Raw genomic sequence first — 13,192 nt, 5'->3', positions numbered from 1 at the left:
GAAAAATCAAATTCATTCTCGAAAACTAAGCTTTGTATATTTTAATGTCGCAAGGCTAAAATCAAATTGATTCTAATAAGCACCCTTGTATCAACTGGGAGGAAAGCCAGTTGTTTAATACTTGGACACAAAAGGTATGATGTGTCAGACAGGGAGGGAAAATGGCCCAATTATAGTTCCATAAAATCTAATAAGTAGAAATATGTCTGAAAGAGATTGAGTCTACTTAGGAAATTCAAGCCCAGGAATTGTACCATGAGATTAGAAGTAGGCAAATTTAAAGGACAAAGGTAAGGTTCGAAGTAAAAGGACAATTCAAGGTATCTAACAGGCAACTTTCTCTCCTGCTTAAAATTTCACTGCAAAGGCAGAGGAATATAAAAATACAAATGCATCCATAGCCCTGAGATGAGAGTCATTGGCAAATATAAGGCTGAAGAGTTTCTAGAACTATAAATTAGATGTAAGAATATTATAAGAAACTCAAGAAAAATTAGGAACTTGAAACTACTCAGTGACCAAAAAGACATCGTAAAAATAAGGTATCAATGAAAAATCTTAGAATAACTCCAGGAACAGAGTAATCAGGATACAAAAATAAGAGTAGAATTTAGATTTTGTCAAAGAACTACAAATCAGTTATATCAGATCTCAGCATTGCTGCCAATAGCTTTTGCTCTTGGGCAGTAAAGAGGCAATTTGACACAGAAGTCTGCTACATACGTTGTTGAGGTTGGAAATAAAGTCAAGCAGTGGCCCAGATAAATTCTGGACACAGTGGAATAAGTATAGCCCCACGGCCAGAAAGCAAACTGCCTTAACATTCTAAAGAAAACTGACAGTTAGAAAATCACATGCAGCCTCTTCCCTGCCCAGTCATCAGAATGAAGATTTCTGTGATCATAATCTGAATACATTACTGTAGGGAGAAATTTTAATTATGCTGATGCTATCAACTACAGCTGTCAGTTCTTTCCCTTCTTGGTCCTCATTAAGAAATATGAACTGAGTACTCAAGAATGTAAAATAATACAAGGAAACCAGTGAATGCAATGCAAATATCCAGTTGAACAAATAAGAACTAATGCTTGTAGAAACACAGATAATACAGGAGAGACAACATAATTTTTAATAATTGTAATTAAGTTTTTTTTTCAATAGACTTTATTCTTTAGAGCAGTTTCAGGTTCACAACAGAATTGAGCAGAAAATACAGAGTTCCCACATAGCCCTCCCCATCCACACATATATACTTCCCTACCTTCAATATCCCTCATCAGTGAGGCATATTTGGTACAATTGATAAACCAACATGGGCACATTATCATCAAAGTCCATAGTTTACATTAGGGTTCACTCTTGATGTTGTACATTCCATGGGTTTTGACAAAAGCTTAATGACATGTAGCCACTATAGTATCATACAGAATAATTTCATTGCCCTAAAAATCCCTTGGGCTCCATCTGTTCATTCCTCCTTCCCTCCCTCTCCCCAAACCCCTGGAAACCACGATCATTTTATTGTTTTTGTAGCTGTGCCTTTTCCAGAATGTCATTTGGTTGGAATTATACAGTGTGTAGCCTTTTCAGACTGGGTTCTTTCTTTAGTAATATATCTTTTAAGTTTCTTCTATGTCTTTCATGGCTTGATAGATTTTTTTTTTTTTACTGCACATATATTTTTAAATGTATATATATGTACTATTCATTGTTTCTAAGAATGTTTAGAGCTTTAGCATTTTAAACTTACATAGTTATCAAAGGAATAAAGCCAACCACAAAATAAGAATTAACTCAGAAAGATACAAACACCCAGTTATTGACAGCAACATTTGTCATTGCCAAGATATGGATGCATCCTAAGTGCACATAAATAGTTGAATAGATAATGGAGATGCAGTGTGTGTATATATATGTGTGCGTGTGTGTTGTGTGTGTATATATATATAGATACACAGATATAGATACAGATATAAAAACAACTCACCCATAAGAAAGAAGAATATTTTGCCCTTTGCAGCCCTTCATTCACTTTTTTTTTCCCACTTCAAAAACCAGAATTTCGTAACTGGCGGAGACATTTCCATTACATCAAAAACAACAAAATACCTAGAAATAAACTTAACCAAGGAGGTTACCTATACTATGGAAACCAAAATGACACAAAGAAATGGAAAGATTTCTTGTGCTCTTGGATGGGAAGAATCAACAATATCCAAATGGCCACACTACACAAAGCAATCTACAGATCCAATGCAACCCTCATCAAAATAGTCATGGCATTCCTCACAAAGCTAAAACAATTCCAAAATTTATAAAGAACCACAAAAGACCCTGAACAGCCAAAGCAATCTTTTGTAGGTCTCTATTTTCTTTTCCTCTCTTTCTTCTTTTTGTTCTCTTTTCTTATGGTTTGATAACTAGAGAAGGTCCTTTAACAATTGTTTTAAAGCTGGTTTGGTGGTGCTGAATTCTTTTAGCTTTTGTTTACCTCTGAAGCTTTTGATTTCTCCATCAAGTCTGAATTAGAGCCTTGCTGGATAGAGTATTCTTGGTTTTAAGTTTTCCCCTTTCATCGCTTTAAATATATCATGCCACTCCCTTCTGGCCTGTAGAGTTTCTGCTGAAAAATCAGCTGATAACCTTATGGGAGTTCCCTTGTATGTTATTTGTTGCCTTTCTCTTGTTAATTTTAATATTTGCTCCTTATCCTTAATTGTTGTCAATTTAATGACTATGTGCCTTGGTGTGTTCCTCTTTGGGTTGATCCTGCATGGAACTCTGTGCATCTTGGACTTGGGTGACTGTTTCCTTTCCCAAGTTGTGGAAGTTTTTGGTTATTATCTCTCCAAAAATTTTCTCAGATCCTTTCTCTCTGTCTTCTCTTTCTGGGACCCCTATAATAAAAATACCAGTGCACTTCATGTTGTCCTAGAGTTCTCTTAAACTATCCTCATTTCTTTTCATTCTTTTTTCTGTTCTGCAGTAGTGATTTCCACTAATCTGTCTTTTACTCATTGATCCGTTCTTCTGCCTCATTTAGTCTGTTCTTGGATCCTTCTAGGGTCTTGTTCATTTCAGTGATTTTATTCTTCAACTCTGTTTGGGTATTCTTTGTATTTTCCAACTCTTTGCTAAAAACTTCACTCTGTGTATCTGTACTCCTCTTGAGTTCTCTGAACATCTTTCCCATCATTACTTTAAACTCTTTCTCATATAAACTGCCTATCTCCTCATCATTTATTTCTTCTTCTGGGATTTTATTTTGTGCCTTGGCCTGGAAGATATTCCTTTGCTGCCTCATATCGTCTTTCTGTGCGTTTGTGGATTCCTTCCACAGGCTTTGGGATTATTGTTTTCTTTTTTCTTGTATCTGCCCCCTGGTGGTTGAGGCTAGACTAGAGGTTTATGCAGGTTTCCTGGAAGGAGAATATGGTGCCTGCCCACTGCTGGTCCTGGACCTCTGGTGGGTAGGGCCATGTCTAGAGGTCTTTGTGGCTTAGGAAGTCTGCTGATGGGTGGGACTGTGTTCCCACCCTGTATATTGTCTTGCCTGAGGCTTTCCTACAGTCTGTTGGGTGGGGCTAGGTCTTGGTGCTAATGATCCAATCAAGATGTCAACCTCCAGGAAAGCTCATGTAGATGAATACTCCTGGAATGTCCCCATGGCCCCAGGAGACGTTCCAAAACCAGCAGGCAGATCTGGCCCAGGTTCCTATGAAATCACTGCCTCTGCCCTTGGACCTGGCACACACAAGTTTCTGTGTACGCTTCCCAAGCAAATGGAGTCTCCATTTCCCCTAATCCCCTGGAGCTCCCAGAGCCAAGCCCCCTGGCCTTCAAAACCAGATGTCCTGGGGTCTTCTCCTCTTCCCAATGCTGGCACCCTGGCTGGGGAGCCTGACATGGGGCTTAGAGCTCTCACTCCAGTGGGAGGGCCTCTGCGCCTTAGCTATTCTTCAGCTTGTGGGTCACCCACCTGGGGAGTATGGGACCCAATTATGCTGCAAGCATGCTCCTTCTACTGTCTTGCTGTGGTTCCCTCTTTATGTTTCCAGTTGCATAAGATCTTTTTTGCTAGGTTCCAGTCTTTTTTGTTTTTGATGGTTGTTTAGCATTCGGTTGTGGTTTTGTTGTAGTCATGAGCTCATGGTCCTACCACTGTGCCATCTTTGAATATAAGTAGAATTTTGACATGCAGAGTTTTTTTTTCTTTTTACATATTAAACATTTAAATATATCAGTAATTTTAAAATTCTGTATTTTACTCAAATTATGGGAGAAAATCCTTCATCATATGACCTAGACATTTTAGGGTTTTGGATTTTTCTGGAAATTCTTCATTGCATAAAGGATGAGATAAGCATTAAATTGGTGATAGCCACATCATTTATTGAATAATACTTTTTTTCAGAATAATAGACATGGCTGACTTTATAATAAAGTGAATTCCTGTGTGGCTTTGATCTATTTACAGACCCCCCTATTATTTTCCTTTGATGAACCTGTCTTATAAGTACCATATGCTTTTCATTTCTTTAGATTGATAATATCTGCTCTTATTTGGGAGTACTTGTTTTGTTTTTTGTTTTTCTTTATAGAATATTGCTTGTTTTGCCATTCAAATATTATGAGCCTTTCTTTTTTTAAAAAAAAGTTCACTTTCTATTTCTATCTTTCATGGACTAATGTAGGAACATCTATATCATACTATTGAATCTCTCTATCCTTAACAGGTATATGCCTATCTACTAATTCTTTGTGAGTAGTAATTTAGGTTTTCTTCATACACATCTTACACATTTTTATGTCATTTTATTCCTAGCTACTTCATCATTTCCTTTGTGCTTGCAAATATATCCATGTGTTCCATTATTTAAAATACTTTTTATAGAGAAAGACTGTTGACATTTATTAATTTTGTAATTTGGTAACTACCCAAATTCTCCCATAGTTTTTTTGATTTCTCCGAATTTCCTAGGAAGCAATCTAATCATCTATATACAATATATAACTTTATTTCCAATTTTGTGGAGTAACTCACATTTGTTTCCATCTCTACCCTTTCAGGAAATGGGTTAAAGGTTGAGCACCAGTCCTTTCCTTATTATTTATTCATTTTTCTCTCCTTTGGCTGAGGAATAGTTTCTTCAAGTAGTGTCTGTGGAAACAACCATCATTTAATTCTTGCACATGTGAAAATTACATACATATATCTCCTAGAGTTAAATAATGATTTGGCTGTGCATCAGAATTTTAGGTCATGTTTTTGCTGAGTAATATAGGGGCATCATTCCACATCCTGTGTGGAATGTGTTTTATAAGATCCACTAACCATGTTATTTTTAAATTCTTTATACAACTTTTAAAGATTACTTACCAGTTACAATTATTACAAAATGTTGGCCATATTCCCCAAGTTGTACAGTACATCCTCAAGCCAATCTTACACTCAGTAGTTTGTACCTCCCATTTCCCTATTGGTATCTTGATCACTTTGCCCAGATACAAAAGGAATTGTATTTTATATTTGAAAAAAATAATCATCAGGCTTTGTCTCATAGTTAATCATTACATGTGAATTTTTCCCTGGGACACAGGAAATCATTTCAAGCTGTAAATTCAAGTCTTCTTTTATTTGTGGAAATTCCCCTGGAAATATGTTATTAAATGTTTATTTCCTCTTCTAATTTTTGCTTTCTTCTTCAGGGACACTAATTATGGTTAATGTAGGATCCTCTGTTCCACAGACATTGGTTTATTTCTGATCCTTAAAATTACTTATTCATTTTTATTTCTTTTTACTCACTTTTTAAGAAAAATCCTGTCCTTCATGACTTTTATTATATTTCCCACAAATATTTATCTTCATACATGCGATTGCCAGTGGTAACTTTGCTTCTGTGATTACTTTATCTTCCTTCTCCGTGCTCCCCGGCTTCTGTGTCTCATGCTGCTTCTGCATCTGTGGTCTCACCCTATGCCCTTGAGCTTTTATTTCTCAGCCGTGAGTTCATGCTTGTTTTATTAACTTGTGCTCATTCTTGCTGGTGTTTTAAATCAGTTTATCAGATCATTGACAAGTCTTTTGGGTGAGTTTTCTTTACCCATCATTCATTTTGTTATATGTTTCATTCTTGCCCTTTTCTCCTTTTTCCAAGTAGTATATTTGCACTGATGGCTTTTATTACTTGTCTTCAAATGAAAAGAAATATCTCTCCATCAATATATCTGAGGTACTTATTAGATAGACACTAGAACAAGTTTACAAAGTAGCAAGAATTCGCCCTGGGTTAGGACATACATTGTCTTCATGTCCATGTTTTGGTTTTTTTTTTTTAACTTTTTCCTATTAAAAAGAGGTCTCCTGCTACAGTGCTGCAAATAAGAGCTCTTGCCATGCCACATTTTCAACGCACTTATTTTCGCCTTCCCTGTTATTCTGTGGCGAGGGGAGGGGGGCAGAAATGAAGCCCCTGCCTGTGAAACCCATGCCCATTTCACAAAACAAAGATTGTTGTTTCTCTCCTCAGAGTAAGAACTTTGCTCAGTCAGCAATCCAAGAATTGTAGGCATAAAAGCCCTATTCAACATTCTTCCTACCCCTGTGGCAGCCCTTCCGGATATCTGATTGTTAAGGACACAGATGTCTTTATTCCAATCAAATGTAGAGCTTGCATTCCTGTTTCTTATACTTCTTTGTTTCTAAAATAGAGAAGATGACATTATAAAACCAAATATCTCTAAACTCATGTTATTCAGGAATGGCCGCTTACATAGTGCTATAAAAGCACTGAACCAAGTTGTCCTTATATCTTAAGTTATTAAACAGTTTGTAAAATTTTAATGATCACTTTCATTTTAGCTACCAAACACACACATAAGAACTTGCATTCTCTAAGAAAACAAAACAATAATGTTTCCCAATATCCAAGGCTCTTCTACATAAAGTGGCTGACTTGCAGTAAAAGAATGATATGAAGAAGCAAAAATTGGACCCTACAACCAAGAGAAAAGCTCACAAATGAGCTAGATATTGTCACTGGTAAATATGAACTTGATAGTTATTTTAAAGATGTATAGGAACAAAGTATGAATTAACAGGAGATCTCAGCAGAGAAAACTACTGAAGTATATAATTATAGAATTTGCCATACAAAATGGGCCTAATACTCAAATAGTAGAATTAACTCATTGCACAAGAAATGATCAGTGAATTTAAAGACAGATTGATAGAGATTACACTAACAGAATTAGGAAAAAAATATGTAAAAACAACCAATCAGAATGACAGTTATCTGTGTGAAACTATCAGGCAATGTAAAATATCTGTAATTAGAAAATCTAAAATGGCTAAGTAGAATTTACTCAAGGAATTCAAGGTTATATTAACATTTAGAAATCAATGAATGTAATCCATTACATTAAAAAGAATAAAGGAGGTAAGTCATATGGTTATCTTAACAGAGGCCAAAAAAAGTATTAGATAAAATCTAACATTCATTGAGTTAAAAAAAAAACAAAAACAAAAACAAAATAAAACTCAGGATCTAGAAATAGAAGAAAATGCCCTGAATCAAAAAAAAATCTGAAAAACTTCCAGCTGACATAAATTTGTTGATAAAATATCAGACGTGCCTTACCACCACTAAGATTTGGGGAGAAGGAAAGGCTCTGTATTTTTTCACCATTTTTATTCAATTCTGTGTTTTGTGCTAGAGGTCTTATTAGCAAGGGCACTGAGGGAAAAAGGGAGGGAGAGGGTAGGGAGAGAAGGAGGGAGAAAGAAAAGTAAAACTTTTCCATAGGTAATAAAACATACTAGATATAATAGGTGAATTCAGCAAGGTCTTGGGATTCAAGATCAATATAAAAATCAATTATATTCTATAAAATGGCAGCAAGCAATTGGAAAATGAAATTTAAAAATCCATGTCATTTACAATATAAAAAGTTAAACACCTCAGGATATTATGTAATGAAAGCTCAGCAAGACCTCTACTCTGAAAACTACAGACCTTTGAAAGAAATTTGAGAGGACCTCAATAAAAATTGTAAAGATACTAGTTTTCTTCAAATTAATCAAAGATAGAATATTGATTATAGTTGTATTCTAACAGGCTTTTCTGTGATTACTGGCAAACTAATGCTGAAATTTATATGGAAATGCAAAGGACCTTGATAGAAAAGTCAAATGTTACTGAAAAAGGAAAATAAAATCAGAGAATTTATGACTTGCAGAAGATTTACTATAAAGCTACGCTAACCACATCTGTGGTGTTGGCATAAAATAGACAAATAGATCAGTGGAACAAAAGAGATTCCAGAAATAGCTCTATATAATTACAATCAAAAGATTTTTGACAGGCAACAAAGTAATTCAACAGGAAAAGAAAAACCTTTTCAGCAAATGGTGTATTTAAGCAATGGAATAAAGAATAGGGGAGAAAATAAATCTCTGCCCCTTCACACATGAGGCACAAAAAAATTGATCTGAGATGGATCAAAAACCTAAACATGGAAGCTAAAATTATAAAACATACAAAGAAATTATAAGAATGTTATAGTTGAGCAAGATCATGAATTATGACTAAGTTTATCAGCCATAGAGAGGAAACAGATCCAAATTAGAGAAAAATAACCCATGCAAAGGTACAAAAAAAATGTAAATACCTTATTCTGAGAATGATGAGTAATCTGGTGACCCTTCATTATTAAGCACTGCCCTGTGCAAGTTGTTTTGGTAAGTACAGAGGGTAAAAATGAAATACTGTGCAGTCCCTTTATAGCAGGATTTCCTATTACAAGGGGAGGAAAAGATATGATACATAATTCAATGAAATAAATTCTATTACAGTTTACAATTTATATGAAAACAGTGAGAACATAGCAATTAATACGGTATCAATTTGTTACAAGTTTGTGAAGATTCTATAAGGTGAACAGTCTGAGTTTGGTGACAGGGAGGAACTTTCCACTCAGAAGAAATTACAGTTGGCCCTTGAACAGTATGGGTTTGAACTGTGCAGGTCCACTTACACACGAATTTTTTCAATAAATGTACAATTAGATCTCTACATCCATTGGTGACACACTGATAGCTAACTGACAGTGTAGTCATTGCACTATGGCCATTTCATATAAAGGACTTGAGTACCCGTAGACTTTGGTACAATCAGTCCCCTGTGGTACTGAAGGACACCTGTACATGGGAAAAGTAAATAGCTGAGCAAGAGGAGCAGTTTATTCATGAAACCACTGACAATCAGCATGGCTGCAGGAAGCAGGTTTGGGAGAGCAGTTAATAACAGTGGAAATAAAAGTGGAGACAGATCATCAATGGCAAGTATACCTTACTAAGAAACAGTAAGATACGTTGACCATCGAATGGTCACTTTACATATTTTCTGATATTACAAAATCCTCTAATGGGTGTTTCCTGCTTTACATATGAGGGACAGGCTTGAGTTTTGGTGCACACCCTTAAAGACTTGTTACATCTTGGAGAATTAACTCTTATCATTATGAAATACTCTTTATCCTTGATACACTTCTAAAGTCTATTTTTTCTGCAAGGAACATAGCTACTCCAGCTGTTTTATGGTAATATATCACCCCTTTCCCTTTGCTTTGAGCCTGAGTCTTTATATTTAAAGTGAGTTTCTTGTACACAACATATTTGTTGTTGTTGTTTTTCCACCCTGAGAATCTATTTTCTAGTATATTTAGAAAATTAAATTTTTCTCATCTCTGTCATCTTCTCCTTGAATAACTAACATTTCTTGCAGGGCAGGTCCAGTGATAATAAACACCCTGTTGTTTTGTCTCAGAAAGTCTTTAATCTCCTGCAGTTTTGAAGAATAATGAATGTCAGTAGATTAGACCCCTAGATTGGTGGGTTTTTTCCTTTCAAAATTTTAAATATTTTACTCCTCTCTCTTCTTGCTCATACGGTTTATGTTGAGAAATTTGCTGTAATTCTTAAACTTGTATCTTCATAGATATCTTTTTCCTCTGGCTTTTTTCAGGATGCTGTTTTAAATTGACCTGAATGTTTTGTTTTCATTTTTTTTTTCTTTGCATTTCAGTTTGGTGACTTCATATGGATCTATCTTCAAGTTCATTGATTCTTTCTTCATTTGTGTCATTTCTTTCAGCTGTAATGCAAAGTTATTCTCCTGGAGCCCTGCTGATACAGTGGTAAGGTGTGGAAGAAGGAAAGCTGCTTTCACCCTTACAGCAAGCCTTTGTTATGGAGAATGCTCTAGGCATTTCTCACTTGCTTACTTTTCGCCCCCTGCCAGCATCACTAGGGGATCTTAATCAGATCTTCACAGTAAGAACCTGGTAGGGTTCCTGGAGTTAAAACACACAAAAGTAAAGATCTCCTAAGGCTGTGGTACCAAATTGTTTCTTACTCTCATACTAATAATCCTCACTCGTCTCCAGCAATTTGTCTCAGTTTCTGTTAAAGGATCAACATCACTTTATTTCTTCAGTGGCTTCTGCTCCATCCAGGAAAGTGTGTCTCAGCTGTGAACCTATAGATTTGCCCGTCTCTCCGTATTTCCTGGTGTTGGTTTGCCTTGTGATCTCAGTTTTGTGATAGGTCCAAGAAAAGTAGTTAACTTTTGTCTAATTCAGCTTTTTTCTTGTTGTAATAAGCTCTTTACATGTTGGAGTTGAATGCAGAAGTTTCCAGCTTAGGGAGTTTAAATATCCACAAAATTAGGATTAAATTTATTAAATTTCTCCTCCAAAACCATGATCTGGAATATTACCATAAAACTCCCCAAATCTTTGAGTATGACGGTTACATGGTAATTTATTTTTTGATTATTCTAGTAGCAAAGCATGAAATAGACATATTGCATATTTGAAAAAGGGAAGTGATAGGAAACGACTCGGAAAATAATCTCTGCAAGACTATGCGGCAGGCTTGAGATTGTAAAAACAAAGATACTGGAAATAAAGGGAGTTTAAGTAAAGATAAAATAGAAGTAAAACTAATAGGATTATTAGTTATAACTGATGAGAAAGGAGGAATCAAAGCTAATTATGAGCATTCTCATTTGGACACAATGGTTACTTGAAGATTCTCCAAAACAAAATAACACCTGTATTCTTACACAACATTAAAATGTCCCAAAACTATCCTCTTTGGGCAAATACCTGGTATGGATAAATAATAAAGGTCTTGAACTCATCATGCAGTTTCTCTACCAATTATTCCTTCCTGAATTACCTTAGATATGTCCTAAGTAGAGATTCTAAAATTCTGTGAGCTCAGCAGTCTTAGGAAGCTCATCAGAGTGTCTTAACCCAGCTATCACTGCAGGTGGGCATTAATTACATGAATCAGACAATAGCCTTTTTATTTTGAGTGTATTATGTGTTTAGAATCCATGACAGAGACATATTCAAATGCTTATTGTTAAAATTATCAATATACCTTGAGAAATGCTCTTCTTTACCTACTACTATTCTAAAGAAAAATAAAACTTAAATCTCCTCTTATCACCAGAAAATACATTATTTCAGGTAGTGGTAAAGCCTATGAAGCCTTAGTAAGAAACAAAGAAAAAATCTGGCCACATTGTCAAACTCACTGTATTAGACTTGTAAAGCCTGGCACAGTAAAGGGGAAACAGCACACTTGTTAGGAGATGATGAGATGCATACACAAACATTTCTTTAGTTCTGGCTGAAAGCTTTTTAAAAATACACAACTTCTCCCAAAACCTTAAAATAGTTTTAAAAAGGCATCATCAAGAACCCCCTTTTCTTCTTACAGAAATATTTAACACAATTGTTTTGTTTTTGGTGTTTTGGTTTTGTCAAAAATTGGAGGTATTTTGGCCACCACATTCTCACATACTCACCATTGATTAAAAAAAGGGTAATGTTTCTGAAATTCAGTAGTCCCATGCCTGGAACTGTCATCAAGTACAAGATTTCCAAGTAAATTTTGATATGATGTTATATCTCTATAACTATCACCTTCTATGAATAACTTACATACATATCAAAAGTTAGAAAAACATGTAATGTAAAATTTAAATTTGAAAGTAAATTTTCATCTTACCATAAACAGTATAAAAGTGAATATTTTCTTTGAAAGCTGAGAACTGAGGACTGTCATTTTACAAATTGCATTTGTAACTGTAACCCTTTAAAAACAGTATTATTAACTATAAGAAAAGAGTTAAACCAAAGTATACAATCTACTGCCCTTCACCAAAATTCAAAAAACTGTAAACTATAATAAGACAGTTTGCTCTATTCAGTGAAGCAAGAGGTTCCGGCTTATTAGAAATGCATTTGCTTAGAGAGTTTCTAACTCTGTAGCTTCTAACTGAATCCAAACAAGCAAAACAAGGGGGAAAAAAAAAAAAAGGCAGCCAGAACAGATGTCAAACAGATCTCTACTTATTAGAAACTAATTGTCTGTCTGGTTGCCTTTATCATATGAAATACATGGGAAGAGAACATTGCTGATGTGTGCATCGGCACTATAGAGTCTAAAACCACTTTTCCAGTAGTTACTCTGGAAGTCATCCAAAACCAAGTAAAGACCAGAAGACCATTGCAAAATTTGATTCTGAGGGAAATCTGTTAATAAAGGATATAAATTTTCATAGTCAGGTATCACTAATGGAAGGTAGATAGGTTTAAGTTTTTAGTGCTTTAGATTGCCTAATTTCCCTTTAGCCTACTGAACAGTAGGCAAGTATGTTTTTAATTATTTAGATGCCTGAATATTTAGATATCTAATCTGATGTGAAATTTTTTAAATGAAAGGTTCACATGCATTAATTCAATTTAATGACAAAATAAAATTTATTTTAATCCAAAAAATTAAAAATATTGAAAATATATATGCCATTTCACTATGAAGTATGATATTTGTCTGGTACCATTTCTTTTATGGAACTCAGTTGTAATGAATTGATGACAACTTCTGTTTTTTAGTACACCAGAGAGGAAAAGCTCTAGTCTCCCTTAGTTATTTATTCCAAAATAGTTCAACATTGATTGATTGAATATATACTAGCATTTCTTTTTTTTACTTACCATTTATGACCTAAATTGTTTTTAATAGTCTTCTCATCTTTATTTATATTCATATTTTTCTAAATAGTAACCTCTGTGAGAGCAGTGACATCTTCATTTATTAATTGATTCAATCATT

General features: G+C 34.8%; 1 long non-coding RNA gene across 11 annotated transcripts in view; it reads right to left on the bottom strand.

Moving 5' to 3' along the window:
- The window catches only part of LOC116664242, a 546,043-nt gene that overhangs the window by 32,528 nt on the left and 500,323 nt on the right, over positions 1-13,192 (bottom strand). For 9 of the 11 annotated variants that reach the window (XR_004320646.1, XR_004320645.1, XR_004320651.1 and 6 more), the window contains 2 exons: positions 8,674-8,798; positions 5,335-6,705 (listed from right to left, as the gene is read on the bottom strand). The exons of 1 other annotated variant lie outside the window; for it this stretch is intronic. This is a non-coding gene — a long non-coding RNA (uncharacterized LOC116664242). Of the gene's footprint in view, positions 1-4,581; positions 5,162-5,334; positions 6,706-8,673; positions 8,799-13,192 lie in introns of those variants that run through there. One more of the 11 variants, XR_004320649.1, reaches the window with a different exon arrangement.

Source organism: Camelus ferus, chromosome 6, assembly GCF_009834535.1.
Source record: "Camelus ferus isolate YT-003-E chromosome 6, BCGSAC_Cfer_1.0, whole genome shotgun sequence".
Lineage (NCBI taxonomy): Eukaryota > Metazoa > Chordata > Mammalia > Artiodactyla > Camelidae > Camelus > Camelus ferus.
This window is presented reverse-complemented; position numbering and strand designations above follow the sequence as displayed.